At 42.9% G+C, this 15,836-nt stretch overlaps 1 long non-coding RNA gene across 1 annotated transcript in view; it reads right to left on the bottom strand.

The window, feature by feature from the left end:
- Nucleotides 1-460: 460 nt before the first annotated feature.
- The window catches only part of LOC142161563 (uncharacterized), a 56,151-nt gene continuing 40,775 nt past the window's right edge, over nt 461-15,836 (bottom strand). Inside the window, exons 3-4 of the long non-coding RNA XR_012693430.1 lie at nt 836-907; nt 461-730 (exon numbers count right to left, since the gene is read on the bottom strand). This is a non-coding gene — a long non-coding RNA (uncharacterized LOC142161563). The remainder of the gene's footprint in view (nt 731-835; nt 908-15,836) is intronic.

The raw sequence follows: 15,836 nt of genomic DNA on the forward strand, positions 1-15,836 counted from the left end.
TTATTGCAATACTATCCCCCTACTCTTCCCAGTTGGGATAGATATGTGACAGGCCAAATATTGATAGCAACCAAAGCAGCTATAGCTCAGGCATGGAAGCAGCCTCTCCCCCCTCCCCTGGCCAAGGTGATCTCAAAAATCAACTTCAATTTTGAAATGGAAACCCTGTGTGTCCCATACCCCACGTCAACATCGTCCCCGCTGATCAAGTGGAGAGCTTGGCACAATTATGTGACAGATGGGGAGGGAAATCCATCACGTTCCCTACCCTCAGCCCCTAATGACGCTGGTGAATGATCTTTTATTGTTGACATGTAATGTATTAGTCAAGCTTAATATATACAGTAAATAATCCGATACTTTTGATTTTGATTCTGTATGCATTCAGGTGTATTGTGCTTGTGTTCCATCCCCTTTATGTACCCTTCCCCCCCTTTTGTTTTCTTCTGTACCCCTTTTGTAAAACTTTAAAAATCAATAAAAATTTTATTCGTTAAAAAAAATATTTAGTGCAGAATAATAAAAGTTATAAAAATAGTACTACACTTTTAACAGTGCTAGTGTTTGTGGCAGAACCTTTCCAAACAGCATACGCATTTCAACAAAATTCTTACGCTTTTTAATTTTTTTCTTGACGTCACTTATAATTGCTGGTATTTCTTTAAAATGATCGTTGAGCTGTACGTTTTTTTTTCTCCCTCAGAATTTTCTTTGGATATGACGATGGTATCTACGAAACAAGGAAATAAAAAAATGTTTAGCATTAAATTTCTATATCTCTAATAAAGTTAACAAAACTCTTTATCCAACACCAGAAATAGTCCAATTTGCTCACCTTGCACACTGCTCGAGATTAGTTTATATTATGGTCCCTCTGGTACAATCGCAGGATTAACCTCCATAGGTTCTGTAGAACAGGCGCCATTATGGTTATTATAACGGTACAGGTGTGTGCCCAAAGCATTGTGTTGCCTACACATTATTCATATATATAAATATCTTCGTATTCAACATAAATTTTTCTTTGTTTGATAACAGGTGTTATATTAGTGGTATCAGTGGTATCTAAGCTGATCTTATCACCGTTAATTCCTTGTTCTGAAAAAAGCAACCTATGTTACAAAGCTAGCTTTCATGTTAAATTAAAATGAAATAAACTCCTTCAAACAGGTACACTACACGTGGTCAAAGCAAATCCTAATGCGCTCACTGACTCAAGATATCTAAAATAATAATAAACTGTGTAAATATGTGGGATCTGGTGAATATATTAGTATCACAGCGATTGGATGCAACAATTGTTTATTTGTTATTCCCTATACTGATAACTACCATGTAATTACCTATACATAAAACACATCATGAGGATAATGATACAATATTATAAAAATTCCTTTTTAAAAGACATTAAACACTGTTAAATATACAAAAAAATACTAACATGTATATATTATTAAAATACTGGCTCAACAATCAAATGATGAACCAGATATTACCATAAATGAGTATAAATAACACTTGAATTGGCTGACAGATTGATAAAACAATAAAAGTGCAATAAATGAATATATATATATATATATATATATATATATATATATATATATATATATATATATGGCAGTCCCAGTAATATAATTGGAGAGTTGTTACAGACACACACAGCTGATTGAACTGTCAGTCCGTGTATCCGACTGGCTCCACATGGAATTGATATGGATACTTGCGTTTTGCTGTACAGAGTTCAGTATTAGATCAGTCCCAAAGTGTCCTGCTGCGTGGTTTTAGGAGTTGTTAGTGTACAGATGTTAAAGCGCTCACAATAGCGGGTGATCGGTCCCGCTATTGATAAGAGGTGGTGACAAGAGCAAGCGTGGAACACGCTTCCAGTACTGCCTTCCGGGTGCGAGGTCACATCCGGAATATCCTATTGGCCAATAGATTGGTGTAGGAGGAGTCCCAACGCGTTTCGTCTGATAGACTTTTTCAAGGGAGTCTCCCTTGAAAAAGTCTATCAGACGAAACGCGTTGGGACTCCTCCTACACCAATCTATTGGCCAATAGGATATTCCGGATGTGACCTCGCACCCGGAAGGCAGTACTGGAAGCGTGTTCCACGCTTGCTCTTGTCACCACCTCTTATCAATAGCGGGACCGATCACCCGCTATTGTGAGCGCTTTAACATCTGTACACTAACAACTCCTAAAACCACGCAGCAGGACACTTTGGGACTGATCTAATACTGAACTCTGTACAGCATAACGCAAGTATCCATATCAATTCCATGTGGAGCCAGTCGGATACACGGACTGACAGTTCAATCAGCTGTGTGTGTCTGTAACAACTCTCCAATTATATTACTGGGACTGCCATATATATATATATATATATATATATATATATATATATATATATATATATATATATATATATATATATTCATTTATTGCACTTTTATTGTTTTATCAATCTGTCAGCCAATTCAAGTGTTATTTATACTCATTTATGGTAATATCTGGTTCATCATTTGATTGTTGAGCCAGTATTTTAATAATATATACATGTTAGTATTTTTTTGTATATTTAACAGTGTTTAATGTCTTTTAAAAAGGAATTTTTATAATATTGTATCATTATCCTCATGATGTGTTTTATGTATAGGTAATTACATGGTAGTTATCAGTATAGGGAATAACAAATAAACAATTGTTGCATCCAATCGCTGTGATACTAATATATTCACCAGATCCCACATATTTACACAGTTTATTATTATTTTAGATATCTTGAGTCAGTGAGCGCATTAGGATTTGCTTTGTTTAGGTTATTACTAGGGAGGGATCCCTAGCCCTGATTGCAGCTCCTGCAACATCAGGAGGTGAGCGCATAGTCTTTAATATTCTATCTAGACACTACACGTGGTACTCACTTTTTTTTTATGTTTCTACAAATTTGCACCAGTCACCTTTTGCTCTTTATTTTTAAGGTCGGACCACCTCTTCTGAACTTGGAATTTATTTATTTTCTTGCTAAGTTTTTCCTTCCGTAATTGCAGTAGTTTTTGCATTCAGTTCTTTCCTATTATTAACTTTTCGGTATTCTCGCTTTTGACAGTTGTAGTCGTATCTAGTACTTTTACCATCATCTCAACCTCTCTTGTGCTAATTGGCTTTGCTTTTAACTAGTGTAAATTTTATTTCTTCTTCTTCTTGATCATCTCCATCCCCCACCACAACTTCTTAAAATTTTTTGGGCCTTCCAGCACCATCTTCGCCTCCATTGCTCCAACCTCCACCGACGCCTGCTCCTCATCCGCCATCTTCTCACGCCCCGCGGCACCAGACAGGTTCCTTGGTAGTTTTATACACTCACACATAGGCGTTCATTTCTGCTGTGGACCAATCAGCGTTGATGCCCGACTGAATGAACCTTGTGGGTGAAGATTATTCGTGCATAATAACCTTGTGTATGGAGAAGTTTAGCTATAATTTAAACTTGTACAGAACCATTTTTGGGTGTTAAATATAGTGAAAGCTCCACCCCTTTATGCTAATGTCTTTGGTATATCGTTAAATAACCCGCAAATGTCGCTTCAGTGTGTACGAAATTAAAATCATTGTTCAAGACAACATGGCTGTAAAAAGTCGCTTCCGGGACGGTCTCTTCCCTTTATCATCTAAAATGAGGCTAGTGTGTATGCAGTCTATAGACCAAGCGATCGGTCCATTGATCAGATGTTAAATCGATCGGCATAAAAAGTTGGTGGAAAATTAAGCAGTGTGTACCTAGTTTAAGGCTGAGAGTACAATAGAGAGGAGTGTCAGTTTAGAGTCAGGCAAATGTGTGTGATATCATCCCTTCACAGCATAAGAGAACACAGCATGTGTGTTATGGCTGATGGCAAGTGTCATAAACTTGTAGAACAGGTCACAGAGGTCTTCGCCTATAGCAGCCACCTTTCCCGTAGAGCTGAACGTGCTCACAGGTACTCGGATGCCCCCAGGTCTTAAGCTGAAAGTAGTACAAGTTTATAACACTACAGCAGCGCAGACGAGGGCCAGGTGGAAGAATAGCAAAGTCCAAACGGGCTGAGGTCAAGGGGTACAGCGGGCAGCGGTGGTGTAGTCCAGGCAAAAGGTCAGGGCTGGCGGCAAATAACGAATCCAGGTAACAGGCAGAGATCAAGGTCACAGGCAATACAGCAGAGTCCAGTACACGGTCCAAGGTCATACACAGCAAGATCAATCCAAAGGCAGAGAAGGGGAACAGAGCAGGGAGCAGGTAAGTATGCACAGAGCAGGAACTATAACAGACAGTGAGGCCCTGTTCTCACTGCCTTAAGTACTATGATGGACAAATCAGAAAGGAGGAGGACAGGGCTGACAATCAGCCTCAGGAGGCTGCTAATTAATTACTAGCTGGGAACAAGCATTGGTCATATCACAAACCAGGAACATGTATAAATGACAAATATATGCCACAAAGATAACAGTGCATTGAAACTAATGCCCCTGCTCGGCTGCTACCTCATGCCAGGATGCGGCGTACCGCCATGGCTCGTAACAATGTGTCAGAGCTGTACTGATTAAGGGAGATGTTTTACAATATTGAAACTTTTCCCCCATTCAGAGTCAGCATCTTTTCATTAGTCAGCATAATCCTAAAATATGATTCACTATGACTAGCATCAAGAAGGGCCCTGCCCTGCCTGCTTCACTAAGAAGTACGCAGGATATGGGAGAATGTATTCAAGAGGTCATTCTGGGAGAGTGGGCAAGTATGTCTATAAATGAAAAAAATACTCCCCCATCCCATCACTTTATTTGACTCTTAAATCTAAATGGATTCTCTTTCTTTTCCAGTGTGACCAACCCAGCGTGTTGCAGCTTTTGTGGTGGGGGGGGGTCATATGCTAGTTCGTGATTTATGATGATAATGACTGGTGTCGCGACTGCATTAAAATATGCTTAATGCATATCTTCATGATCTTTAAACTAGAGCTGAGCGGTTTGGATTTGGAGAAATCTGACAGATCCGAATTTTGGGGAACATGGCACGATTCTTTTTGCCAAATTTGTATCTGGAAACAAAGTAAAACGTCTTTTTATTGGGGGGAGGGGGGATTGCAAAACTCGCGATATAGCCCTCACCCCTGTGAGGGCTATATCGCAAAAACCCACTATTATTTCTAAACTTTTTTTTTTTTTCCAATACTTGTTGAAGAGGGTCATTCAGTGACATCCCTATTAATTGGGGAGAAAAAAAAGGTTGTTTACCTGCGAGTGGGGTTAGCAGCAGAACTCCACTAAAAAAAGGGTGTTTTTCTTTTCTCTGTCTATGAGCACCACAACCCCCCCCCCTAAATGTATTTGTTAAGAATGAACAAGTTTTCAAAATTAGAAATATTCAGACTCCTACAAATTGTAAGATACATTTTAATAACATTCCCTCTGTTCCCTATCTCATTGTGCGTTCCACTGGTGTGGTGGCAGGCAGCTACAAGTAGCTCGAACTTGTTGAAGTACATTAATCCTCTTGGCTACTATGGATCACTGTACAGATCAGGAGCATCCCAGTAGAAGCACTTTTACCCTTACTACCTCTACTAGTAAAAAAAAAAGTAATGTAGGAAGAAAGTTGAAGAAATCTTCCTCCAGATACAATTTTTCAGATTCAATCTCAAATAAATGTAACCCCCTGTCACTGTGTGTAGTGTGGGGTGCAAAGGGTACACAGTGCACCTCCTTCTCAAGCCCTGGCTAGCTGATGGGCATGGGTGTAAATGATCAGGGGGTCCCTGCACATGCAGGTGTTTCTTTGTAGTTAGTGGGACACAGGTAATGTCACTTTGGTGCAGTGTAATAGAAGTCACAATAATTTGGGCGCCAGACCATCTCTATAACAAACTGAACTTTTATTTACACTCTTCCTCCAGCACGATAATCATAATGGTTGCAGAATATATACATCGCCTTACTCTCTCCAGCACAGTTCTTAATGTTATCCAGATGTTATGTAACATAAATCATTGGTCTCTCTTACACTCCATACTCACTGCAGATACCCTTTCTGCAGGGGCACATGCATGGATGCTAATAGGCAGGCAGCCTCTCCTCCATGCAGCTCTGACACACTCTGTGTACCTCTCAACTGCAGCTCACCCCTCCTCTGCGGGGATGATGTCTCCTGTGCTCTGACACGTCACTCTGTGTACTCTCAGCCTCAGGATCTGACACTACAGCTACCAGGCCTCTTGTAGCAGCCCTCACTCCAGGGCCTCTTCCATGCAAAGTGTCCCCCTCTCTCTTGGGTTCTCTATAGTGGCATGGAGTTCTCCCCCTCATCCAGGGCACACATTCCTTGCCCTGGCTCAGTCACCATGCTCAGACTTCCAGGCAATGCTGGGGGAGCCTGGGAGCTTCCACCCCAGGTCCCCAGCTACAACTCTCCTCTTCTGTCTCCCTTCTCAGTTCCTATCCCCCCTTAATGACAGCCCCTCCTTCCTCTCACTTAGTCTCACAGGCTGGGCTGGGTTATCCCCATGGTAACCTGTTTATGTAACTTTTCATAAACTATTAGCTTACCCTCTAGGTGACCCCTCCTCTATTCACTGAGGTAAAGGTTTAACTAAAACACCACTAGGGGGGTGTTACATTCTCCCCCGATTAGCTGGGCACCCTAAACTACACCTAGTGGGGCTGCCTAGCTAATCTCACTCACACCTAACTCACATATGACCACACACATGTAAACTTTCCTACATCACTATTGCATGAAAAATCACAGTGTAAAGTGAATACATACATAGCAATACAATGGCAGTATCAATATAAAACACATTTCACATTGCATACCCCACAACACCCCCAATGGATGTAAACATGTGAGTCACAGGTGTCCTGTTTTCTTTCAATGTACATTTAAATATGGCTTTATGCCAAAGCAATGTAGCACCTGCCCATGCCTGCCCATGTCTCCTCCCTCCTGGGTCAAAAAGAGACAGGTGGCTCTCGTGGGCCCCTCCCAACAAATACATCTCCCCCAAGTCACATATCAGCAATATATGCAGGGGTGGCATTTGACCAGCGGGGTTGCCTTCCCCCCTTTCTCTCCAACGTGGACGATCTGCCTTTCTTTGCTCCCCCTAATCCTCCGGAAGGGCAATATACAGACGTCACATTGCACAATCTGCCTCTCTTTGCTTCCCCAAATCCTCAGGAAAGGCAATATACAGACTGCATTATAATTACACCTCACACGTTGAACCTTTTCTTCTTTTGCTTCCCACTCAGCTGGGTTAAGTGGCACTACAAGTCTCAGCAACAAGCACACTGCTGCTCCATATACTGTCCCGGACAGAACTACTCAGCAAACAGCTTGCTTCACCTTCTCCTCATTACCCTTGGTCTCCTGGGCACCTAGAGACGGTCAGACATGGTGTCCCAAGGGTGTTACTCCGGCTGGGTACACTGCACTCAGTCCCTGTGTTCTGCAAGCACTTTCTCCATCTGTTGTGCTTGAGCCCCACGTTGGGCGCCATTATGTAACCCCCTGTCACTGTGTGTAGTGTGGGGTGCAAAGGGTACACAGTGCACCTCCTTCTCAAGCCCTGGCTAGCTGATGGGCATGGGTGTAAATGATCAGGGGGTCCCTGCACATGCAGGTGTTTCTTTGTAGTTAGTGGGACACAGGTAATGTCACTTTGGTGCAGTGTAATAGAAGTCACAATAATTTGGGCGCCAGACCATCTCTATAACAAACTGAACTTTTATTTACACTCTTCCTCCAGCACGATAATCATAATGGTTGCAGAATATATACATCGCCTTACTCTCTCCAGCACAGTTCTTAATGTTATCCAGATGTTATGTAACATAAATCATTGGTCTCTCTTACACTCCATACTCACTGCAGATACCCTTTCTGCAGGGGCACATGCATGGATGCTAATAGGCAGGCAGCCTCTCCTCCATGCAGCTCTGACACACTCTGTGTACCTCTCAACTGCAGCTCACCCCTCCTCTGCGGGGATGATGTCTCCTGTGCTCTGACACGTCACTCTGTGTACTCTCAGCCTCAGGATCTGACACTACAGCTACCAGGCCTCTTGTAGCAGCCCTCACTCCAGGGCCTCTTCCATGCAAAGTGTCCCCCTCTCTCTTGGGTTCTCTATAGTGGCATGGAGTTCTCCCCCTCATCCAGGGCACACATTCCTTGCCCTGGCTCAGTCACCATGCTCAGACTTCCAGGCAATGCTGGGGGAGCCTGGGAGCTTCCACCCCAGGTCCCCAGCTACAACTCTCCTCTTCTGTCTCCCTTCTCAGTTCCTATCCCCCCTTAATGACAGCCCCTCCTTCCTCTCACTTAGTCTCACAGGCTGGGCTGGGTTATCCCCATGGTAACCTGTTTATGTAACTTTTCATAAACTATTAGCTTACCCTCTAGGTGACCCCTCCTCTATTCACTGAGGTAAAGGTTTAACTAAAACACCACTAGGGGGGTGTTACATAAAACATCAGCTGTTGATATAAGGAGCAGTATTAAGAGTGATGTTTCTGATGAATGTGATTTGTCCAAAAAAAGGAAAATAGCTAATATTCCATATGCCACCCGCAGTGGCAAGACAAGGCTCAGACTATGCCCACTTTTTTTTATAGTAGGGGTTCTGCTACTGCTGGTACTGGTAGATTTAGTAGAATGGCCATTGCAAAATTGAGTGCCAAACATGGTCATGTAGGTCTGTCACTGTCACCTCCAAGACGGCCAAATCAGTGCATGAAAATAACACTGAGGCTGAGGAACAGCTTGGACACTCATAGAATCTTGCAAAGAGTCTAACAATATCCATAAGTGCTAAATGTGAGTCTGAGGTTTCAGATTCTGACATTGTCATTATCGAGCAGCCACCCTTCAAAAAGTCCTCAACCATGTGGAAATGTGAGAATGAGTAGTAGTACTAGTAGTGATGCTGATTTACATTTAGAAATTGAGGAGGTTACCTTGGAAATTGCAAATGTGCAAGAGGATGAGAGTGATAATTGTGAATCTGAAAATGAAGGTGTTGTACTTAGACCAGATAGTGAGGAGGATGATTATGATGTTTGGGTTAGGCAAGTAAGGCAGCCACCAGTGTTGCCATCAGCTCATTCACATAAGCGCATTATAATTCCTGGTCAGAAGATGAAAAAAATGCATCTCTTCTGTTTTGGAAATATTTTTATCCAAATCTAGACAACATTTGTTAAGGCATCTGTAGCCTTTGTCAGGCCAAGATAAGTAGAGATAGGGATGTTGATCATCTAGACACCTCGTCCCTGTTACGTCATTTGCAGTAAGTTCATTCAAGTCGTGATTCCAAACATGGCAAATTGTGTAAAATGGTATATAGTAGCAAGCAGACCAGCATGCTCTACCAGCCAAATGAATAGAGAGTTGCAATCCTCACCGGCATCAACATCTTCATCATCAACCCTCTCATTATTAGTATATAATCCAGTATCCAATTTTCAAATTCCAAATGACTCCCCTAATGCAATCCATGATTTAAAAAACTATATGACAGCGACAGTCCACTATGTACGTGGATTTCCATCAGCAACAGCAGTTCTTGTGCCTTCACCACCATCCTCCTCCTCATCTCTTCAGCATCGTAGACCTAGTACTCTATGCCAGGTCATTCACAGGCAAGCTACTCTGTGCATCGCTGATTTCACAAAGAAACATACTGGTGTCAATCTTTTGTAAAAACTCATGACTGTCATGGCAAAATGGCTCACCCCACTTGGACTCTCCTCAGAATTCCTTATTGCCGATAACGGAGCCAACATTGTGTGTGTATTACGACTGGTTGAATTTCAACACGTACCATGCTTTGCACACACACTAAACTTGGTGGTGCAGAATTTCTTAAAAAACTAGATGACTGTGCAGGAGATGCTGTTCATGGCCCGTATAATTTCTGGGCATTTTCGACATTCAAGTCATCTGCTGTGCCACCAATTGAAGCAAGAGGTAGTAACAAGGTGGAAATCCACACTTTATATGCTTCAGTGACTAGAGGAACAGCAGCAAGCCATCAAGACCTACACAGCAAACCATGAGATAGGAAGAGGGGAGAAGGGAGACATGTTACCGTACATCAGCACATTGGAGAATCTTTAGTGTTTTATGCAAGCTACTGAAACAATTTGAGATTGTAACAAATGAAGTTAGTTTTGACACTGCCAGCCTGAGTCAAGTCATACCGCTAATCAAACTACTGGAAAAGCAGCTGGAGAAGCTGAAGTAGGAGATGAAACTTAGTGACCCTGCAAAGTATGTTGTTCTTATAGATCAAGTTCTTTATTCACTTCGCCAGGACAATAGAGTTTGCAGCATCTTGAAACTGGATCACTACAGTTTGGCAACCATGCTTAGTCCCAGGTTTAAGTCATATGTAATGTCTTTCCAAATGACACAAATGTTCACAGATGCAAACAGCTCCTTGTGAGCAAGCTACTGGCTCAAGTCTCACATGACACGTTCCATGCTTCAGCTTCTCCTACAAAAGCTACTGCCAGAAAAAAAACTTTCCTTTTCTTAGAGCCACAATGCAGATGAGTCAACAACATAGCAGCACACCAATGTGAAATGTTATGACAACTGGTCAGGCTTAAAAGAAATACCAAAATATATTGACACCTCTAACATCTCTTAATGGGATGTATCTTGTATTAGTAGAATGGTGGAGGATTACTTTAATGACAAAGTAGAACTTCTCAGACAGTCCCTTTGAATTCTGGGAGGGGAAAAAAAGCAATTTGGAGCCCCTTGTACAAACTAGCTATGGTGTATTTAAGCTCCCCACCCTCCAGTATTTACTCGGAAAGAGTGTTTATCGCAGCTGGGGATGTTATGAGTGATCGCTGGAGACCACTTCCCAAAAATGTAGAAAAAATGGTGTTCATCAAAATGAACTACAAATTGTATGACGAATAACGTTCTTGCCGCCATTTACAAGCAGCGAACATGTGACATCTACAGAATCATGGGTCCCCCCTCAGAAAGCGCTGAACAGTCCGCCATCATGAGCACCTGGACTCTTGGCGGCTTTTGCAGCGCCACAAACTGAATGCTTCCTCACTAACCCGGAAAAGTGGGACTTTCTATAGACCAGGTCAGTACGGCCCCAATGAACCAATGCCCTGCAGGAAACTCCTGCGACTGGGTAACGTGACCAACTTCCAACCCTTGCACATTTAACATTAAATATTAAGCAGTGAACATCACACACAGAACTGCAGCGCACCCTAATCTTCCAGGAGGCACTGGGATCCAGCTCCTCTCTCTGCACTGGTTGTGCTTTCCTGCTCTTCAGTAGGAAAGTCCGTTCGCTTTTCCAGGACATCAAGATGGTGTTCCATACTGATTTGTGCCAAGCCATTTCAGACTTATCATACTTGTAGTATGGATACTACAGAGCTTGGCAACTGCACTGATGAAAAAATGGACGTGCTCTGCCGGTTGTTGACAGAGGCCACCCAAGAGATCTCTTACCTACATGAAGACATATCATCTCTCATTGAAAAATGTGAGGACATCGAGAACAGTACACAGATGAACAACATTCGTGTTAAAATTATCCCTGAAATCGTGGATGCATTTCTCTTGGGCTTATTTAAGACTATACTACTGGATGCCGTTGACGCAGATCTCCTCCTGAACAGAACCCATAGTTTTCTCTGACACAGGTTGGCCCAGGATGTCATTTTACGTATGCATTTCTACCACGTGAAGGAAAAAATGATGCAAGCGCTGAGAAACCACTACTCAAATCTCATATTGTGATAATCCAGCTGCCACACGCCGGTTCGATAGTTAGGTGCCGGCGCTGTGACTTTCCCTTTAAGAACCATGATTCTACTTGCTTCTGCCTCAGAGACATTACTTTCACAGGTGTTCCTGGCTACTGTGATCTGGACATCCTCCTGAACCTCATTGTTCCTGGAGCACTATATTAACCTCCCAAGGTTATGGGCTCAGTGCCTGTTCTTTGTGTTACTCTGGTTCCATTTGGATCTGGCTTTATACCTCTCCTTCCGTGTGTCCGTTACCTGCTCGCTGGACTGAACTCCTTACTGCTGTTCACCTGCAAGCTGCAAACTCCTCACTGCTGTTCACCTGCAAGCTGCAAACTCCTCACTGCTGTTCACCTGCAAGCTGCAAACTCCTCACTGCTGTTCACCTGCAAGCTGCAAACTCCTCACCACTGTTCACCTGCAAGCCGGAACTCCTCTCCGCTATTCATCTGCACGCTGAACGAGTATCGTGAGTTGTTGCTAAACCTCTGCCTTATACCTCTCCTTCTCCTTTTTTTTTTTATTATTTTTTATTTTGAAACCGCAGAAACAAAAGAGGTGACATACTTAACATTTGTGCCAACAACATTTGGCAGATAATACAGATATAGAAGACCCAAATTGGCACATATAAAATTTAGCCCTAGCGTTAATTAGAAAACAGTGCTGAAAGAAGAAACAGGGTAATCAGTTACTTATTAAGACTTGAAAACATTTATGGTAAAGCGGTGGTTTTGTTTTTGGGGAGGGAATAGGGTTAGGTTATATGAATCAAACAGTACCCGGAACAGAAGATTTTTGCCACTTGAACCACGGTGTCCAAACTTCCCGGAATTTAGGAACAGTGTCATTTAGTAGAGCAGAGATATGTTCCATAGAGGAGATGAACCAGATACGATTAAGCAGCTCTGTTTTAGAAGGAGCGGACAGTTGCTTCCATGCTCTTGCAATAAGTAGCTTGGAAGCCTGGTAGATATGAGCGATTAAACAGTTTTCGGCCTTGCTAATATCAGGAATAGGTTGATTTAGCAACACCTGAGCCGGTACCTTAGTAACACTGATTCCAGTTACCTTACGTGTAATAGCCAGAGTTAGATTCCAGAAAGCTTGGACAACCGGGCATTCCCACCAAATGTGCAGGAAACTACCCTTAGCTCTACACAAACGCCAACAACGGTCAGAAGCAGATGGGTACATACGGTGTAGTTTTTCTGGGTCTAGGTACCAGCGCGAGTAAATTTAAAAGCAATTTTCTTGAATGCCTGCGTTTATGGAGACCTTTGCAGTTCTCGCACGAATGATAGACCACTCCTCGTTGTCCAGTGTTATCCCCAGGTCTTGTTGCCAAGCCTCCTCGTGAGGTTCGGGAGTTTGATCCAGAGGGACTATGAGCATGCGGTACAAAATGGAAATGTTACCCCTGCGTCCCGCCGAATGTATGCAATGTCGCTCAAATGGGGATCTGTTACGCAATCGGGTTGGATCTGGCTTGTGACTGTATAAAGTTCCGAATTTGTATATATTGGAAATGAGCCGATAATGGCGGATGGCATTTATTCTGGATTACTTCATATGAGGCAGGTGCGGTTTCCCCCACAATATGATGGAAGCGTTCCATTTTATGCCTTTTCCACCAGTCGGCTATCACTTCTGACCTACCTGGCTGAAAAAGTGGGTGAGTCCAGAGAGGTGTCAAAGGAGACGGGTAAGGTGCCAGGCTATGTTTTTTGTTGGCCAGATCCCAGGAATTTAGTGTAAAAGATATGGAGGGGCAAGAATATGCCGTGGCAGGTCTGCTGGATCTGGGAAGCCATGGTAGGTGATGCACGGGGGGACTGGTGACAAAGCATTTTCAATGTACACCCACTTTTTCAGGCCTGGGATAAGGTGCCAAGAAATGACAAAACTTAACTGAGTAGCCAGAAAGTAATCATGTATTAGCGGAAGGCCAAGTCCTCCAGCCTCTTTGGGCTTAGCCAACATGGTCTTCCTCAATCTAGGTTTCTTTCCTTGCCATATAAACCGGTTACAGGTCGATTGGAGCGCTGTTAACATTTTGCGAGGGATTGGTACTGGGAGAGTTTGGAATAAGTAAAGTAGGCGGGGAAGGATGTTCATCTTAATTACCTGAATTCTGCCTATCCAAGAAATGTACATGGACTCCCATTTAGATAAGTCTCATTGGATATTGGTTAGTAGAGGTAGATAGTTTGAATTGTAAAGACCAGAATAGTGTTTAGTGATATTAATCCCCAAATATCTAATTGAATGAGGCCGCCATTGAAATGTAAAACACTGTTGGAGAGCTTCTCTAGTGGTACGAGAAATATGAAGTGGTAATGCCTCAGACTTAGAGTCATTGATTTTGTAGCCCGATAGCTTACCAAAATGTTCTAGTTCTAACATTAAATTTGGAAGCGAAACCATCGGGTTTGTCAATGTTAGTAATACATAGTCGGCAAAGAGGGAGATTTTATATTGCTCTAAACCCAGGGAGATACCAGTTATGTCAGGATTGCAGCATATTTTGGCTGCTAGAGGTTCATGGCATAGAGCAAACAGTAGGGGGGACAGCGGGCAGCCTTGTCTTGTGCCATTGTGTAGCTGGAAATGACTTGAAACCTGGCCGTTCGTCATAACCTGTGAGGTGGGATTAGAGTATAATGCCAAAATGGCTTGTAGAAAATGTCCTCGGAAACCAAAAGCCTCAAACGCGGAGAACATAAAGGGCCAGGAAACCCTGTCGAATGCTTTCTCCGCGTCCAAAGCCAAAAGTAGCGAGGGGAGTTTGTTTGAATTGACATGATGAATTAAATCAATTACTCTGCGAGTGTTATCCGGGGCCTGTCTATTAGGAATAAATCCCACCTGGTCTGGGTCTATGAGGTCGGCCAAGACTCCATTCTATCTGTTAGCTAGAATTTTGGCGAAGAGTTTCACGTCAGTGTTGAGGAGGGAAATAGGGCGATAATTTGCGCAAGCGGTGTGGTCTTTTCCCGGTTTAGGTAAAACTCTGATAGTAGACGAGGTTGAGTCGGGGTGAAAAGTGTTCCCCCGTAATATCGCATTAAATAGAGTAGATAGTTTGGGAAGTAATTTGGGGGCAAATGTTTTGTAATAGGCCATAATGAAGCCGTCTGGGCCTGGTGCTTTAGAAGGTTTCTGCGAGCTGAGGGCACATTTAACCTCTTCTTCGGTTATTTCCGCGGACAATTCCTTCGCTTTGGACGTACTTAAAGTTGGAAGGTGACATGAACGTAAGTAATTGACTAAGTCAGGATTACTTAAGTTGGCCTCCCGCTGAGTTGGAAGGCTGTACAGGGCTTCGTAAAAGGTACGAAAAGTTTTATTGATAACCCGTGGATCGTGTGACAGGATGCCCTTTGAATCACAGATGCCGCTAATTGTTTGAGAGGCTCTTTTGGCTTTAAGACTATTCGCCAACAATGAGTCTGCTTTGTTACCTTTTTCGTAGAACCTCTGTCCTACCCAACGGAGGCTTTTCGGCTATAAGATGGCTAAGCTCCCCTCGCGCTTTAGTTAATTGGGTTAACAACTGGGCGGAATGTGTTTGTTTATGTTGTGTTTCGAGAGCGAGGATCTGCGAAGAAAGTAATTCAATCTGAGCCAACTGTTGTTTTTTACGGGTTGCTGCAAGTTTTATAATCTCCCCCCGGATAACTGCTTTGTGTGCCTGCCATGTGGTGGAAAAGCTTACATCCTCAGTGGTATTAATCTCAAAATATTCATCCAACTTATCATTCAAAAGGTTCTGAGACCGAGGGAGCCTAAGAAGGGCTCCGTTCAGTTTCCATGTTGCCCCCACTCCTCCGGTGGATGCGAAATCAAAAGTAGCCTTGGATGCCCAGTGGTCAGACCAGGGGTTGGAAAGAATATCTGCTGAGATCAATGATGACATAAGATGTGGGCAGCAAAGAATCATATCAATTCTCGAGTATGAATTGTGGGGGTGAGAGTAAAATGTATAATCTCTTGCA

This window comes from Mixophyes fleayi, chromosome 6 (assembly GCF_038048845.1).
Source record: "Mixophyes fleayi isolate aMixFle1 chromosome 6, aMixFle1.hap1, whole genome shotgun sequence".
NCBI classification, from domain to species: Eukaryota; Metazoa; Chordata; class Amphibia; order Anura; family Limnodynastidae; genus Mixophyes; species Mixophyes fleayi.